Here is a 17,518-nt window from a genome sequence, read left to right on the forward strand (position 1 = left end):
CATGGGACAGCATGTGGCTGTCCTCCACAACATGCAGCAAACCCTGGCCCAGAAGGACCAGGATAATGCCCAGTGGCCAACCCAAATGTGGGTGCAACTTGTGCAGCAGGGCAAAAACATGTGTGCCACCACCCATGAAATGATGGCACACCTGGCTCCTGTCCCTGTTCCTGCCCCCCTGCTCCTCCTCTCCCTACCCCCTGCCATGCCTATGCCCCCTCCACCTGCCAAGCCTGCCCCTACTCCAATCCCCCCTCCTAACCACCTCCCTGTTGTCCCAGGCCCCGCCCACCCCCGAAGTCACTGAGGTCCCTGGACCCGAGGTGGTACTTCCAGCCTCTCCATGCATCACTCCCAGTCCTGAGCCTGACTCCTCCCTAACTCTGTCAAGGTTGTGAGCTCCCCTCCTCCCCAATCACTTTTAGTTTGGAAAAAATACAAAGTTCTTGGTTTTCATCTCAAAACTGGTGTCTTTATTAACTCTACAGGGAAGGGGGGGAAGAAAGGGGTTGTTGTGGGAAACGCACAAGGGGGTAAGTCACACATCCCTAGTGGGGAGGCCCTAAAGACAGTTACTGGGGTCCTTCCCTTGGGCCTCCCGGATGTGCACTCCCACTTGACGGGCCTGGCGGATTGCAGCTGTGCATGGCTGCTCAAAGGACCTTCCCTTTCAGCTGGCCTCTGCAATCCACCCTGGTGGGAAGGCCTCCCACTTCCTCTCCACAATGTTGTGGAGAACAAAACAGGCAGAGACCACCTCAGGGATGTTGTACTTCCCCACATCCAGGGAAGGAGGCACCTGAACCATGCCTTAAGGTGCCTGAAGGTGCATTCCACCTGCATTCAGGCCCAGCTGAAGTGGGGCCCGGATGGCCGGTGTACAGCTTCATAAGCTATGGAATGCAGGAGTAGGCCACGTCCCCCATGATGCACTGTGGCATCTGTACGTCCCCAACCGAAAAGTCATGCTGGGGGAAGAATGTGCCAGTCTCCAGCTGCTGGTAGAGGCTAGAATTTCTGCAAATGTGGGCATTGTGCACCCTGCCCAACCACCCGACAAAAATATCCATGAACTGTCCACAGGTCGACCAAAGCCTGCAGCAGCATCAAGAAATAGCCCATGTTGTTTCTGTATTGGGTGGCTCGATGAGGTGGTGTGCCGATGGAAATGTGGGTTCCATTGATGGCCCTTCCACAGTTGGGGAAGCCCAGGGCAGCAAATCTGGTGACAATGGGGTCCAGGTCTCCCAGGCAGATGACCCTGTGCAGCAGGACAGAGTTGATGGCCCTCACCACCTACAGAAACACACAAAACAGATAATCAGAAGAAGCACCTGAGCCCTTGGGAGATGCCCGCCCCCTCCCATTGTCCCCTCAAACAACCCAGGAGCCATCCCCTATGAGTCCCCGCACCCACAGGGATGTGTGAGGGTGGGACGGCAGAACCCCCAGGCTCCCCCACCTCCTTTCTCTTGGGTCCCCCTTTCCAGAACTCCCCCCCCTCCAGGGACTGTAGCCCAAGAGTGCCTTATCTCCATGAGGAGGGCCCCAACGGTGGACTTCCCCACTCCAAACTAGTTGCCCACCAACCAGTAGCTGTCTGGGGTGGTGAGCTTCCAGATAGCGATTGCGACCTGCTTCTCCAGAGGGATGGCGGGCCGCAGGTGGGTGTCGTGTCTCCAGAGGGCAGGGGCGAGCCAGGCACACAGCTCCAAAAAGGTGGCCTTCCGCATGCAGAAGTTTTGGCGCCACTGCTGGTCGCCTCACCGCTCCATGACCAGCCGGTTCTTCCAGTCTGAACTGGTGTCTAGCCTCCAAAACACCTCTCCACTGTGGGTTGCGGTTGCCAGAGTGTAGTTCCTGTATCCGGGGAGAGGGTCCCAAGAATGAGCTTGGGGTTGAGCTCGTGCAGGACCAGGAAGGCAGCTGGCACAAAGTGCTGCAAAAACTGCAGCATGGCCATGTGGGGCCAACCCATGCCCAGGGGCAGCTCCGGCTGCATGGCACCAAGAGAAAAGCTGTGGCATCCAAGAAAGCAGGGCAACTACAGCAGGCACTGTGAGAGCTTCGCTGTCCCTCGAAGGGGTAGGCAAGCACGCAGCAGAAGCAGAGAAATTGCTGTTCGGGGTGTAGTCCTTTAAGTGTGTGTCTCTGCAAGGCTCTGGCACCAGCACTCGGTGACCTAAAGCCCTGTCTGAAGTGGTTCCAGGTGGCCTTTTATGCGGGAGAGCGTCCGATCAGTCTGGATGCTCTCTTTTGAAAAAGCAGTACGGACGCGCTCTTTCACAAGAAGTTTTTTGGGAAGATCTCTTCCGAAAAAAGCTTCTTCCAAAAGAAGCTTGCAGTCTTGACATAGCCTATGTGAAAAAAGGACAAATAAATAGAAAACTTGCTCAGGAACATGAGAAAACCAGAATCCAGCACAGGCTGGGGTTTCAGCAGATACAGAGACATTAATGTTTTCTTGCATCTGGTAAAGTTTGCTTGTATGCGTAATTAAAAAACTGCATTAGTTAAATGCCTACATCTCTAAAGAGTTATGCATCATGCATCAGTAATACTGCATTTTCTTCATTTATAAATTCTTTGTTTTTCAGGTAATCATTTTTCATCTTAGCAAAACGCATAAACCTCACTGGGGACTAATTACATGCTGAACTGATGTAATTTAAAATCCAAATTTTCATTTATAAGAGTGAACAAAATGTAAGAACAGTATGTTTATTTAGAAACCATGTTCTTCGGGCTTCAATAGTTCAAAATGTTTGCATGGCTCTCTGCTTAACTTTAAGGGAGACCACTTATAGGTTGAGAACAATTATGATACATTTCAACCTAAAATATAACTTTGGGGGAAAGTTATGAGCCCCTATATAGAATGAATGTGCCTCTTCATTCATAGCTATAATATTTCACTCTGATCAGATCTGTATGGTTGTGTAATGTGGCTCACCTACTACACATTAATTATGTAGGGGTAAGCCATAGTTAGCAGTAATTGACTTTGAACCACTTACTGTATATTTCATTTCCATAGCCGACAGTTTCATGTTCTATTTTAGATGCACTGTCTCAGACCTGAGGCTTGTTCCTTCTTACAAGTAGTAAATCTATTCAAGGAAGAAAAAAACCCCTGCCCTTAAAAACTAGAACCATTGCACAAGAGTTTGACAAGTATTAAAAAAATGGATAATGCAAACAGGCTGCTCTTTCAGACCAATCCACATCAATCTGAGGTAATGGTTTAAATGTTGTAAATATTCATTTGATACCTTTGCCATAGTATAAACAATTTCTAACCACTCTCTTACACTTCTGAGGTTTCAAAAATACCATAAGGATTTATTTATTTCCTGTAAAACAACAGGAATTCTTAATCCTGTCAACAGATTACAGAACTGTGTTCTCTTTGAAGAAAAAAAAGTAAGTAGAAAGAAAAAAAAAAAACCCTTGTCTTTCAAGTTCTTTGTGAAATGCTGCCATCTATAGTGGTTCACAGGGTAGTGCTTTGCCTGCCAATGTCAAAGAAAACCACAGGACTGATCACTTCACAATGTGGCTAGTTCAGTAAATGAAGCAGTTCTTGGTCAATAAACAGGAATATAAATTATAACCTTGGCTGGAACTGAAATGTTAAAAACATGGGCTTGGCACCAAGTTTCCACCACAAGTATTTCTTAGAAGGTAATGAACAGCACTGTCAATTATCTCCTGCATCATTTGACCAAGCTTTTACTTCTTTGGTGTTCTTTTTTACATGTGCTCCCCTTCCCCCCAAATTTCAGTGCCCTGAGCACAGTCAGTAATTTCCCCCACACACACACATTCTAGGCACATTATTTTCTGTATCTTTTGAATGAGCAAATAAATACAGGAGTAATCAACATTATCTCATTTATAATCACTTCTGTTTTTTGGTTCTCCTTAAAAAATGACAAGCCCTAAAATATGCATGCATTTTCCCAGCTTTCTCTAATCATATTGTAAATATCACAGTTTATTCAACATTTCTGCTCAGAATAATACAGTCAGGTGCTCCCTACAATATAGAATGATGCTAGACACACACTTTCCCTGAGGACCTATACTATGTCATCTTTCAGTGATAATTTTTGATGCAGAATAATTATTTCAAAAGATGCTACTTGGAAGCTTTCCAAACTTTGTTCAGATGCAGGAATGAGACAAAGCCAGTATCACAGTTCTAAATATCCCCATTGCTATTTGACCAAGTGGGCCAGATCTATCCAAGTGATAAATAGAGAGCTATTTTAATAATGAATTATAATGAATAAATAGCAATACTAGCAATTAAAATACAAAGCTAAACAGTTAATTTAGAACAAAAATCCCATCTTGTATCTAGAAACATGGAACAACAGGAGAAATACTGTAGGTAGCATTAAGGAAAGATCTATACTCTTCATAGGAAACACAGCTGCTCAAATCTGCCCTCATGGGCTCTCCCTCTTTTACCTCTAGAGAGAGCAGTTCCCTGTATTGAAATGTCACCTACAGATTTAAAGAAAAAATGCAAAAATATACTCTGCTTTGAGAAACATAGGCCCAATTCTGCTGTTTTTTTACTTGAGTAAATTATGTCAATGGAACTTGCTGATAAGCAAAAAAAAAAAAAAAAAAAAAAAAAAAAAAATGCAAAGTGTATAGCAAAATGCTTACTCCTCTTTCTCATCTTCCACCAAAATGTCTCAGTACCTGTTGATCCTTATTCTAACAGCTAAAAGAACTCTGGGCATTGTAAGGAGGACACTGTAAACTTCTGCTTTCTCAATCTTTAATCAAGAAATCTTACTTTTATGAAAAATTCTCATCCTCACCTACCATATTATCCGTGGATAATAGCATGTGTGTAGCAATAAAGGACAGCAGATAACCTCTTATAACTAATCATAACAGAACCATGTTGCTAAATACTTCCCCTTCTATGTTATGTGCACTGTAGTTTTAGCAATGTCTACAGAAGTTGGTCCAATAAAAGATATTAACTCGTTCACCTTGTTCCCCTCTGTCTGTAGCTTGACAGGAGACTGTTTAATCAGCAGAGTTCCATTAAGAGTGTGAATTATAATAGAAGAAGAAGAGGAAGTTAAACTCCTACAAAGGCATCCATGAAAGGTCAAAGGTTGTGACATTTCTGAAGAATGCCCAAAGGCAGAAGTTGTAATTAAAAATGCAAATATTCCCCTCTATCCACCCTTCTTTTCCCACAGAGAATGAAGGTGACCTAAGGTTTATTAGGGGCAGTAACAAACATTCAAATGTTTTCTTCATTATGCAGCTGGTGAGCCAGCCAGATTTACCTATAGTGCTTAATAAGAAATAGCAGCACAGTTCTACTTGTTTGGCTTTTGGTGATAGAAATTTAAAAAGATGGGCCTTCTGGGTTTTATTTGCCAGTTCACAACAAAATGATGTACAATAATCCTTTATTGCTTTTGGGATGACCATGATTGTGTTTAATTCAAACTCATCTGAACAATGTCTGCTCAGATAACGTTGCTGGAGTTGCAATCAATGCTACATCCGAAAGTTTGGCTGAGGCCCAGGGTGTTGCACATCGCTAAGGAACAGCTTTCTCATTATATTTCAGTGTGGTGGTAATACTAGCGTGTAAGGCTAAGAACTTCATACATGATGAGATTCTGTCAGCCAAACAGCTAGGAATGTAGAAAGAAAGCCTGCTTTCTGAGAATGTTTCTGGGAATGGTACAGGCCCTGAAGATCTGCAATCATCAGAACCTTAGGCCATAGCAAGCTGGAGATTTTGAATACTCTCCAATTGCTATCTGATCTAGTGTTTGCTGAAATGACAGCAAATAGGCTGACCGCGCAAGCCAAAAAAACTGGAAAAAGAAAGAGAGAATAACACAATGCTCTCTTTTATTGGAGACATAATATCAATTTAAAATTAAAGGCAGGTTCATAAGCACAGCTGGTCAAACGCTGCAGAATCAGTACTCACAAATGTTTGATTCAGCCATGACCATGCTATTCATTATTCACTGTTTGAGTAAAATGAAACCCAGTGCAAAGGGCTTTGTGGCATGTAAGTTTCAGAGAGTTAAAGTGGGAATCAGGTGATGCAGACCGTATACTGACCTTCTGCAGGAGGCAGTAAGGTCACTCTTTGTGACCATTCCTATCAATGTACTGTGTTTTGTACAAATGTTGGGAAGGGGCTAGCTGTTTTTTGTGTGAATATTGTATTCACATGTGAATAAAGATATTCCTATATGAACAAGAGCATTCCGCATATATTGTGCACAGTTCATTATCTGTTATTTACCATTCATTATTCTTCTTTTAAAAGATTTTCAGCCACCCGAGCAGGTAGCACAAAAAAAATAAAAAATAAAAATAAAAATAAAAAAACCAAAAATGTGACACAGAAAAATCAATCACATGCAACAAATAATGAATAGCAAACAGTCAAATAAAACAGATGATCAAGAGCACAATAGTAATACAAATAATAATAATAATACTGGTCTAGAAATTGCTCATCCAAAGTATGTGATGAATACTTAAATATAGTGAATCAGAATCATCTCACACGGTGAAAAAAACCCACATTTGTCAGGTAATTAAGTGACAACAGATGATTTGACCAGCTGTCCTCATGACTGTATGCAATGCAGTAAATGCTTCTTTAATTAACTTTATTCTTTGAAACAGCCTACCTTCCCCATATACTATAAAAATCGTACCATGGAACTTTCCAATTTCACTGGAGAAATTTGCATGTACACTTCTACAGGAGTATTTATAACTAACAGTTCAGTTACTGAAGAGATATTTTATTTCCAGACAGAACAAGTAAAGGTCATTGTAGTGTCCACTGTAAACAATGGCTCTAACTCTAGAATTCAGATGTCATATACCTGCCTGCCATTTGACTGCACAATGCACACCTTTTTGTAGTTAGCACAGGTGCCTGAAAGGCTGAACAAGAGATGAATAACCCTTTTCTAACCCATTTTATTGGGCTGTGACCTTTCTACATTGCAGAGGTGCTTCACGTGGTAGAACAGAATAACTAAGAAGAGACAGTATATACTATCACGACGTAGTGTTATTAAGTGTAGAGCACATGAATAAAAAGTGATTACAGTGAGTCAAATAAATTAATATTTTGTCTTGATAGGATTCTTTTTCTTTGGTAACCATAGCTTGGTGCTGATGATATAACACATGCTGACACCAAATATCAATTCTAGGTAAATCCAATTAAGCCCAGAAGCAAAACAGCTGGATTAGCAGTTCACTGCATAAATTATTTGTCTTCCATTTACTTTGTCTTTTTGCAAATGAGCCTTTTAACATGAAAAAATTTAGTTAGCCACTTTCCCATTATTAATCTCAGAAGCCTAAAATGAAGCAAATACATTGAAATACTTTCTCTTTTATGCTAAAAATGTATTTCATATGATTGAGCTTCATTTTTTTATCTACTAAAATTCTAGATGGTTTTCCCTTTTTTGTTTACTGTTCTTAAGGAGTGTATTTATTATACTGTCCTATCAAGTTGCTTACTTTCTTCAAGATAGTGTAATGTTGCATAATTGTGTTAAATTTTTCATGTTTATTCACCTTTTGCAATAGTAAATAAAATAGGCTATAATGTTGTCAAGACAGTAGAGTTAATATTACATTAATCACCACTTGTATTAGGTCAAAACAGCATAAACATACAGGAAACATTTAATTTTATTTGCTTTTTTGGCTATTGCTTTCATTTATTATATGGCTGTTGACATAAAGGGCAATGTAGATCTTGAGAATCAATACATGCTACTCTTGTAAATATTCAGATAATTACAAATTTTAATGATTAATTGATTTATGTTGTTCTGTTAATGACACATTGAATATAAGGGTTTCTAATCTTTGTTACACTAGTATAAACCTAGGAGAGAGATACACTGCCAGAATTTTAATAAAGGAGTCCCTTAAAAATTTTCCATCTCAGTCGATGAAGCATATAACATTATATGGGTGCTCCTGAACAAAAAAAAAATCCATCAATGCCACACTCTTTTCTTCCTCCCTCCACCCCCCCCAAATCAATCCATTCCAGATTCTCTTTCCCCAAAGTCCACATATTCAACCTTCACAAATCTAAAAATTACATACTCTTGGGCCTTAAATCCTTCATTCTCCCATACATAGGTTAAGTTCAGCTCAGCTCCCACTACAGGTCCCAGTGGCTTTCAACCTTGGCAACCGGTTTATATTGTTTTTTCATTTTCAAAGCAATCTCTGCAATTTCTGAGTTTCTCCTTCCCAGAGCCCAGGGGCCATCTCGAACAGTAAAGGGGTCATACTCTTGTACCTGCAAGCCCCCTCCATCTCTAGGAACCAGAGTCATTCAATTCAAATTAAAGGAGGAGTACACACACAGGCAATCAATAGCACAATCTGGACCAAGGAGTGCTAATGAATTCTGTCACATGCAATGAGTACATTTAAATGATTTAATTGTAAACATTTCTGACATCTCTTTATGAGCATTAGGTGTCTTTTAAAATGGTTAAAAATTAAATCATTTTTGTCTGACTTTGGAGGTTAGGACAAAAGGGGTTAATTTCATGTTATCTCTTTACTGTGGATGCAATAATAAGAGGTGTCAAAAGTCTGGATTTTAGAGATAAGGATATATTCTCTATAGGAACAACTGGAGACAGATCTCTTATATTGGTATATTCTCTTTGCTATATCTGTCTATAACCAAATGTTTCCTCTACAAGGTCTAATTCTGCTCCAAGTCTACAAAAATTTTGCTGTTGTAACACTCACAGACTCTGGTTGGTCAGGGAGTAGGATCAAACCAGGGACTTCTGAAGCTTAGTTCATGAGCCTCTACTGCATGAACTAACAGTCACATCATTCTTAGCTATCATTGTGACAAACTCATTAATCTCTAAAGGTCTTGCCACTCAAGATCATCTTATCTAAGGAAGTGGGTTTTTCCCCACGAAAGTTCATGATACTGATAGATAGATAGATAGATAGATAGATAGATAGATAGATAGATAGATAGATAGATAGATAGATGTGCCACAGGACTACTTATTGTTTTTAAAGGTACAGACTAATATAACTACCCCTCTGATACTCAATTTCTAGGGGTATGTCTACACTACAGTGTTATTTCAAAATATCTTATTTCGAAATAGTTAATTCAAAATAACTTATTTCGCAATAACACATCTACACACAAAATTCATTTCAAAATAGCATTCTGCTATTTCGAAATAGCACATCCACACTGAGTGGACGCTGAATCGCATTGAAGGCCAGCAGGAACCAGGTCCGGCAGGGCATCAGGTCAATAGTTTATTTGTGTGGCTGCTGCCTGAGGCTATCTGAGGCTTGTGCTTAAAAGGACTCCCTCTACCACTCCCCAGGGAGCTGGTTCTCAGGTTTCCCTGCTTGCTTGCCTACTTCGATAAGGGACAGCAAAGCATTTGTGTCTCAGCGTGCTCTGGTTGCCCTCACTCAGGACACCACAGCACTCTGCAACATGGAGCTGGAGCTGCCCTTGGGCACTCTGGTGCTTCTCATGATCATGTTGCTGCAAGCCTGGCTGCACTGTCTACAGGCTGCCATCCAGGAGGGCCATCGGGGGGCTGTCAGTATCCAGGAGGCCCTGTGGGAGAGCGTCAACCCTGAGGAGCACTAAGAGTCTCCCTGGTCTGCCCCACTGGGGCCTTGTGCCTCATTCCTCCCTCACGTCCTTCCACTTACCCCACTCCCAATCCCATGTTCCTCATTCTTCATTCCACGAGGAGTAACGGTAGTTCAAATTAGGATCTTTAATTCAAACTACCTACTCCATGCCACGTGTAGCCGCGGGCATGGAGTTTGGACTAAGGGGAATTTAAAATTGGCAGTGCCCGGGAACATGCAAATGAAGCCCGGGATGTTTAAATCCCAGGCTTCATTTGCAACTTCGGTTGCCCTCATTTGCCTACCTAGCTCGAACTAACGAAAGAAAGTGGTGGAGTGTCCTGGTTTCCCTTGGATCTAAAATAAATCGAACCACATGACAATCTTTAAGAAAAATTTCAAGTGACAGTAGAGAACATCCAATGTGGATGATGGTGGCACACAAAGTACTCATGTAGCATGGAATGGAAATTAATTTGATACGCCTTAATTATTGTGCTAGCCCAAGACAAAGGAAAAGCCTCACCTTCAGTCACAAAAATGCTATACATACCAACTTCCACATCTGATTAATCTAAATCAGCCAATAAAAGAGATTGGCATGGGAGAAAAACCATCTCATTAGAAATCATACTGGCAAAAGGTCACTGGTTCTGCACACACACACAAAACGGCATGAAATATTTTTTTAAAGAAAAGAAAAATATTAGGTATTTTTGAAAGTGGAAAACTATTTTAAAATGTGACAATGAGCAATTTCTGCTTGGGGTATATTCTTATCCAGTGCATGATTTTTCCCATAGGGGAAAAATTTCACCTTTGTCACTGTAAAGGACTATTCTTCTTTATGAAAAATGAAATTTCACCCTGGATCAAATATGAATAGTTACAAAAATGTGAGCTGTCAAGCTAAACCAAATTAAATTTACTAGAAAGGAAAGGTAAATTTTCTATTTCCTTGATTAGTAATATAATATTACGTGGGTCCCAAATCCTGTTATCCTACTTCCCCCTCCTTATAAGGGTTGAAGGCCCTAAATGTAGCAGAACCAATGTGCTCCTTCTGCACACGATAGATGATAGAAAGACCACACTATTGTGTCCAGCCCCTGACTCTACAGCTGACTGCATGTGGCTAGGCATGTAGAGTCTTTTGCAGAACCAGGGTCACAGACATATACTCTATTTCCCCTATAGACCAGACAAGTTATCTCTGCATGACAGCTCTCTTGACAGCAGCATGAAAGAGGATTTACTGTGTTTCATGTTTTGTTTTTCTAATGTCCAACTTACCAGAGTTGTTTATTATTGATTCAGATTTCTACTGGAAGAAATTTTGTTTCCATCAAGTCTAATTTCATTAGAACTTTCCTCCAAAAAAGGAATATTAAGATTCCCACATCAAGACAGAGATTTATGAAAATCAGGACTGAGAAATTGGGTCTATAAGCAGGAAGGAGTGGGACAGCACAATTTAACACTTTCATGAAACAGCACATTCTGAATTTCCATGATATAGTCATTATTTAAGCCAGGCACCATCAGAGAAAATAGCATTGTCCATGAAACAGAAGCTTTGATGGTAAAAATGTCAGTTTTCAATATTCCATGATAACAATGTTGACAACTCTTCTACTCTGGTCCCCGTATTCTACAAGATCTTTTTAAATCTCGCTTCATTCTATCAGCTATCCCAAATACTACATCTAATCCATCAGCAAATAATAATTTTTTTTTCCTTTATAGCACAATCTGATGTGTATTCATGCTCAGCTACAGATCTGAAAGTGGACTCTTCAATAAGCACAGTAATAAACCTAGATTTTTTTCATCCATTTTCAAGCCACTTCCCTATGAAATTTTGCTATTGTCTCTATAAAGTGAAACAAAAAACAGGACTATGTAGCACTTTAAAGACTAACAAGATGGCTTATTAGGTGATGAGCTTTTGTGGGCCAGACCCACTTCCTCAGATCAAATGTAGAATAAAATTGGCATGACAATATATATCAAAGGGATACAATCAAAAAAAGTGAACAGATATAAAAAGGACAAATCAAATTTCAGAACAGAGGGTGGATGAGAGGGTGAGCTAATGATATTAGAGGTGATAATTGGGGAAGCTATCTTTGTAATGGGTAAGGTAATTAGCATCTTTGTTGAGACCCAGGCGAAAAGTGTCAAATTTAAGCATGAATGACAGTTCAGAAGTTTCTCTTTCAAGTCTGGTGTTAAAATGTCTTTGAAGCAGGATGCAGGTAATCAAGTCATTGAGACAAAGCCCTTTCTGGTTGAAATGGCAAGAAACTGTTTTTTCTTTGTGATACTGCCTGATATCTGTTTTGTGTACATTGATTCTTTGGTGAAGTGTCTGAGACGTTTGTCCAATGTACATAGCAGACGGACACTGTTGGCACATGATGGCATAAATTATATTTCTAGATGAGCAGGAATATGTGTTCTTGATCTTATAACTGAATTGGTTAGGTCCAATAATGGTGTCAGCAGAGTAAATATGTGGACAAAGCTGGCAACAGGTTTTGTTGCAAGGGAAAGTTCCAGGGTTGGTATTAGTGTGGTATATCCTGAGGTTGTTGGTAGGAATCATCTTGAGGTTAGGTGGTGGTCTATAGGAGACTATGGGTCTGTCTCCCAGAGCCATAAATCCAATGAGGCCACTCAATTTTCTGGCAATAGAATTTACCTTTCAACAGAAAGAAATGCAACCAGAAACAGTAACTAATGACACTCTGTATTACATATTCATAACTTTCAAAATCAGATGGAAAAAGGAGAAACATCACATTTCAACAATTATGCTAAAACCTCTAATTTTCCATTCTTTCTTCCAAGACCAAGTTCGCTTTGCACCCTTAGGTTCCTTCTGCTATAATCAGTAAAGGAATGAAAATAACCCTAGTCAGACTTTTCCCATCTCAAGCCACTGCCTTGTCTATCCACAGCCTTTTAGCTTGGAATGATGCATTCCAAACTCCTCTCCTGTATTAAGTTCCACTTGACTTCACGTCATATTGAATAGCTGCCAGGAATGTCAGAGTTGATAACAACTCTTTAGGTTTCTATGATAGCACTATCAGCCAGCAAAGAAACTGCCATGTTTACTGGGTTCCTCTGATACTATGATCACCCATTGTGACTAACTCATTAACTAGGTGAAGTTACATCTCAACCTTCACTGCAGTCCAGACCATTATATACTCTATAAGGTATGTTGGGACTATATATATCAAATTGCTTCTAATAAAAAGGATAGGAGCCTACTTAGCATGGATGATTGTGAATTGCAGCAACTCCAATCCTTCAGCAAATTTCTTCGTTTATATTTATTAATCATGCTACATATTTTCCCCAGATAATGGTAAGAAAGAGATTAAATACTACCTATTGTGAATAAACAGAAATGAGAAGGTTTTTGACACATTAGGTGAAATACCTAAAAAATGACCAGTAAATATAGGTGATACTTATGTAACTTCATTTTTACAATATTTGTAAGCCTTAGTTTATCTTTATGTGTTTTTATGTGTGAATGTTAATGAACAACCTTAGTGATAATTTTACACTATTTCTTTAAACAGAGAAATATGGAATTAAGTTGAACCTCCTGATTTTTTAGTGTGTTAAAGTGCAGTTGTAATGCTCACAAAATAACCTCTGAGCTCAATAATTCCCCTGCAAAGATTTAATAGCTGAATACAGTAGTGAAAACTTATATCAATGAGTCATCATACAAAACATATTATAGGATATTTACTAATGTACAATGATGTATTCTCACAAATAATTTAAACAAACCCTAATCTAAGGCACCTGTAAATGCCAGCACTGTGGCATCTTAAGAATAAACTTGTAAAAATGAATGACAAATAAATGTTAGGTTTGTAACACTTATCTTGCATATGAATAAAGTTTTTGAGTCCTCCATCAACTACGTGAATTAGTGAGGATCTACTCTATGAATTGAGTCATGTTATATGTTATTCATAGCACAAATATTGAAAAATTAAGAATTAATAACATTTAATGTTTGTTAATATTCTAAAATGGGTGTACAATGAATAGAAATAAATAGAAACATTAGAAGAGCCAGAGTCTCTCACTCCTAAGTCACACAGCAATATCTTTCTTCGTGAATGGTCCCTTTTGCCTATTGATTTCAGTGGGATACTGAAGAAAGATAATGTTCGGTATAAGTAGAGGTATCAGAATCTTGATGTGGCTTAAAAAGGTCAAAAGAATCTATTTGTCTCCTTTGACAAATGTTTCTGTTTTCCTGGAAATTAGTTGCCTACATTATACAACTGCCTGACTGTCCTTCAAAAAACTTCATGATAAATGCAACCAGAAGAAATGACTTAACTAAAACCAGGTTTGGGTTTCTCTAAGAACTTTTCAAACACAATGTATAAGAAAGTTCTTTATGGAAAAATCAAAACTTCATGTCTTTTTTTTATTAATAATAATATAGTAATAATAAAATAATAACAATATTATTATATTAATAATAATAATCTGGACTCGATGTCTAAGATTTCACTGCTTCATTTAAAACTTTTATTTATCAATACATATATTATTTTTCAAGTCTCAATGCCAAGAAATCTGGTTAGTAAAAATGCCAGATTCTTTTATTTGATTTCATTAGGGACCATCAGCCTAGCTGCTTAAGTGCCCAACTACTGTTTGCAGTTAAACATTCATTAGGGAATCCCCAGTGGGTTCATTTGTTTCACTGAGGTCCAATTACAATGCCACAAAAGCAGTTTTTTCAGCAATTAGCTGATTTTTCCTGTTTATGTTCTGTCTCTTTAGGAAGAGGACTATTTTGTGGAGGTCAGATTTTTAATTAGGTACAATTTAGGGCCAATAAGAAAACTGATAATTGAGTAAATGGCTGTGGTGGACTTAACTGCTCAGAGCAGAGGTAAATAACACAACAGGGACACCAGGAATATGCTCTCCCAGTGTGCATAGCTCAGAGCCCTTTAATGTACGGAATAGATTATGTGTTAAATGGCTGTCATGGGCTACACTGTGTTGCATAGAGCACCAACAAGATGATCTCAAGGGACATATTATTTACATAGAGAGATTCCATTTTGATTTTGCACCTTGAAACAAGTGGATGCAAATTGGTGATAAGATTATCATTCGTAAAGATTTTTAGTTAACTTTCTTCTCATGCTGCTACATATTAAGCTAATATCAAAGTGTTTCTTGTGATGTACTGACACCTATTGTATGTTAGTACAATGATAAGACTGCTTCATGTGTCCTCCTATTGCTTTGTGGGCCTATGTTTTTCACAATTAAACTAGAAATTGCATTTTCCGAACCATAAATTGAACTGTCATGTGGGTAAGTGGCTACATATCTTGGGGACCCAAGTGGAACTGTAGTAGAAATCAAAGAGTCAACATCTATTCTAGAGGAAGTAGCTTTTCAGTCTTACAATTTTCAAATATATCCTTGGAGGGTAAGCAGAATTGTTACCTTCGAATTTTCTCATTTGAAGCCTGATTCTGGAGTTACCGACATGAAATCACAACAAACATTTCTGAAGAGACCCGCAGCTGGATGAAATGTTGTTCTCTTACAGGAAATGGATAAGAAAGGCCAGAAGGTCACTGCATTTTTTCTGCCAACCTTTGACCCAGAACTCAATTGCAGAGTCATAGCCAGACATAGTAAAGAAATAGGATCAGCTGGCAGCATAACATATGAACCCTTCAGTTCTGCTGCCAGTTTCCATTTTTGGAGGGATGTATAGGGACATGCTATGGAAAAAACTCTTCTACACACTAGTGCGAAGTCCTACTTAAGTCATATGCTTACACAGAGGGCAGCCACTGCATCTGAGGACATGCTCAAGGAACACGGGAGCAACTAGTTGCTTGTTTTAAAAAAACATCTTGAGCAGAACACATTGGATGGAGTGAGAAAGCAAAAGTCCTGGAGCTAATATCTGAATTTAAAATAATTTAGTTAAAATGTAAAATTTCAGATATATTTAAAAGTTTTGCTGGGAAATATTCATAATATGAAATTCAATTGGACACTCTGCTTAGAGATCCAGACCAACTGTGCCAAATATAGATTAACTAGATTTGATTGTATATACAAACAGAGTGAAAAGAAGTTTAGGCAAATGACTCAGTTTGCAGTGTTGCCGTAGCTGCGTTGACCTCAGGACTAGCAAGACAAGCTTGGTGAAATAATATCTTTTACCAAACTAACTTCTGTTGGTGAAAGAGATAAGCTTTCCAGCTACACATGCTCTTCTTCAGATCTGTATATCTGAAAAGGGTGTTTCTTTCATCAACAGTAGCTGGTCCAATAAAAGCAATCATCTCACCCACCTTGTCTCTGAGTTTCCTAGAAAAGTCAACTAGACCAAGAAGAGATCAAGATAGATTACAGAAATCAGTTTTTGAAATACCTGGAAATTGCAGATTTTGGGCACCTACGGTTGGTGAACTGAGTGTCTCTTTTTTACCAATTGTAGAAGGAAACTGTTTTGCAGGTTGGTGTAAAGTTTATAGTTTCTCTGTTCTAAATTATCTTTTACAATGTAAAATGTATTCTTACAATGCAAATTCTGCTCAGACTTGCAGCTTATTTACTGTCTGAGACCTTCTGTCAAATAAAGTCATGGTCTGAAGAGAGTCTCATTACAGTTTGTTGCTTTTATTCTCTTAATCTAATCAAGAATATGTGACCATTGCTCTGGTTTTTAAATCTAAATTATGATTTCCAAACAATTTCCACAATGTCCGAGGAAATTATTAAGCAAATGAGCAACACTGTCAGGGTGCAGCTGCCTTTGCACAAAAACTTGCCAGCTGTCTACACTGACCGCTTGAATTTGCGCAAGAGCACTGACTTTGTAATGTACAAAATCAGTGCTTCTTGCACAAATACTTTCTCACTCCTGCTCAGGAAAAAGCCCTCTTGCTCAAGAATACTTGTGCAAGAGAGCCAGTGTAGACAGGGAAGAACTGTTTTGCACAAAAAAGCCCCAATGGCTAAAATGGCGATCGGGGCTTTCTTGCGCAAAATCGCGTCTAGACTGGCCACGGATGCTTTTGTGCAAAAGCACTTTTTGCGCAAAAGCATCCATACCAATCTAGACGTGCTTTTGCAGAAATACTTTTAACAGAAAAACTTTTCCGTTAAAAGTATTTCCTCAAAAACATGCCAGTCTAGACACAGCCTCTGTGTTGATGTAACAACAAGAGAAATAGCCACAGTACAAAGAGCAACATCTATAGTATCATTAACTACTAATTGCTTTGGAAACTAAATTTCATTTGGAGTCTACCGTGACTTGCAATGTATTCAGGATGGTAATTAATAATCATCCTTGATATAACTCTATATAATGTTCAGTAGCAAGTTTTCAAAAGGGCCAACAAAAACATTGTTTAGAATGCACTTAGTCAATAACAAATAAAATAAAAAATATAAAGCTACTTAAAGTGAATTTTCTGCTTTTTTTTTTTTTTTTTTTTCTTAATTCTTCACCTTAACTAGATGACCCTCCTTTAACCCAAAGACTCAGGTTATGGTCTCTTGTATAATCATAAATAACTTGTCTATGCATAAATTCACTTAAATAACAAGGTGATGTGCAGGGCTCCTTGGCACAGTGTGGGAGGATGCCTCTGTGCTCCCAGAAGGGTGGAACAAATAGGGCTGGGAATAACCAGCCCTCAGCACTGCCCAGAGTGTGCCTCACCATGCTCCCCCCTTCCCCCCCGGAAATGCTCAGAGCCACCCAGAGCATGCTGCACAGTGCTCCAGTGGC

The sequence above is a fragment of the Pelodiscus sinensis genome, chromosome 2 (genome assembly GCF_049634645.1).
Source record: "Pelodiscus sinensis isolate JC-2024 chromosome 2, ASM4963464v1, whole genome shotgun sequence".
NCBI lineage: Eukaryota > Metazoa > Chordata > Testudines > Trionychidae > Pelodiscus > Pelodiscus sinensis.